We start from the raw sequence: 1,819 nt of genomic DNA on the forward strand, positions 1-1,819 counted from the left end.
CCCAAAGGGCTGGGATTACAGGCGTGAGACATTGCGCCCAGCCATAAATTAATATCTTAAAGACTGATAATTTTGAAAAGCATTCTGGATTAACATTGGTATGTACGGTGAGGCATGGTGGCTCACACCTGTAATCCCAGAACCTTGTGAGGCCGAGGTGGGAGGATCACTTGAGCCCAGGCGTTGGGGATCAGCCTGGGCAACAGAACAAGACCCTGTCTCTACAAAAATTAAAAATGTAGGCCGAGCATGGTGGTGCATGCCTCAGTCCCAGCCACTCAGGAGGCTGAGGTGGGAGGATCACTGAAGTCCAGGAGTTTGAGGCCACAGTGAACTGTGATCACAACACTGCACTCCAGCCAGGGTGACAGAGCAAGACCCTGTCTCAAACACACACACACACACACCCACGCACACACACACCTCTCTCTATCCCTTCTCTAGCACCTCCAAAATAACAGTAAAGTATTTTTTGGCACAGAACAGGACATAGAACATGGGAGAACAGAACACGGTCCAGGTGTGAAATATGAACACAATGCTGTAGGCTGAAAAGCACCTGGGGAAACAACGTACTGCACAACAAAACCGGTTTTACCACAATTGACATGAAGAAGAGTTACGCTCTTCGCATTGGTTAAAGTCACAGTTTCTAAGAACCTATCAATAATGTTAAGTGGGACCGGGCTCACACCTGTAATCCCAGCACTTTGGGAGGCCGAGGCAGGCGGATCAGGAGGTAGAGTCGGAGACCATCCTGGCCAACATGGGGAAACCCCATCTCTACTAAAAATACAAAAACATTAGCTAGACATGGTGGCAGGTGCCTGTAGTCCCAGCTAGTCGGGAAGCTGACGCAGGGGAATCACGTGAGCCCAGGAGGTGGAGGTTGCAGTGAGCTGAGATCGCGCCACTGCACTCCAGCCTGGGTGACAGAGTGAGACTCCGTCTCAAAATCATGATAATAATAATGTTAAGTGAGGACTTACCGTACTCAAATGTTCAGGTTTCAATATTTTTTTTTAAATCACTCATATCGATCAGCCTGGGCAACATGGTGAAACCCCATCTCTACTAAAAATACAAAAATTAGCCGGGTGTGGTGGCAGGCACCTATAATCCCAGCTAGTCGGGAGGCTGAGGCAGGGAATCACATGAGCCCGGGAGGCGGAGGTTGCGGTGAGTTGAGATTGCACCACTGCATTCCAGCCTGGCGACAGAGTAAGACTCTGTCTCAAAAAAATAAAATAAAATAAAAAATTTAAAAAAAAAGTTAAGTGAGGACTTACTGTACTCAAATGTTCAGGTTTCAATATTTTTTAAAAAATCACTCATACCAACCAGCCTGGGCAACATGGTGAAACTCCGTCTCTACTAAAAATATAAAAATTAGCCTGGCATGGTGGTGGGCACCTGTAATCCCAGCTACTTGGGAGGCTGAGGCAGGAGAATCGCTTGAACCAGGAGGCAGAGGTTGCAGTGAGCCGAGATCATGCTACTGCAGTCCAGTCTGGGAGACAGAGCAAGACTCCGCCTCCAAAAAAAAAGAAAACAACAACAACAACAACAACAAAACCACTCATACTAAGAACCAGGAAGATCTCAAACTGAATGAAAAAAGAGAGTCCACAGATGCCATCGCTAAGACAACAGAGATGTTACAATTGACGGACAGAGACTGTAAGACAGTCATCACAAAAACGCTTCAATGAGGCTGGGTGCGGCGGCTCATGCCTCTAATCCTAGCACTGTGGGAGGCCGAGATGGGTGGATCACCTGAGCTCAGGAGTTTGAGACCAGCCTGGGCAACATGGTGAAA

The 1,819-nt window shown here is 47.6% G+C and overlaps 1 protein-coding gene across 1 annotated transcript in view; it reads right to left on the reverse strand.

Moving 5' to 3' along the window:
* The window catches only part of LOC105535028 (radial spoke head 10 homolog B-like), a gene marked incomplete at its 5' end in the record, with an annotated part of 32,966 nt that overhangs the window by 18,174 nt on the left and 12,973 nt on the right, over positions 1-1,819 (reverse strand). The window lies entirely within an intron of this gene.

This window comes from Mandrillus leucophaeus, unplaced genomic scaffold (genome assembly GCF_000951045.1).
Source record: "Mandrillus leucophaeus isolate KB7577 unplaced genomic scaffold, Mleu.le_1.0 Scaffold1406, whole genome shotgun sequence".
Lineage (NCBI taxonomy): Eukaryota > Metazoa > Chordata > Mammalia > Primates > Cercopithecidae > Mandrillus > Mandrillus leucophaeus.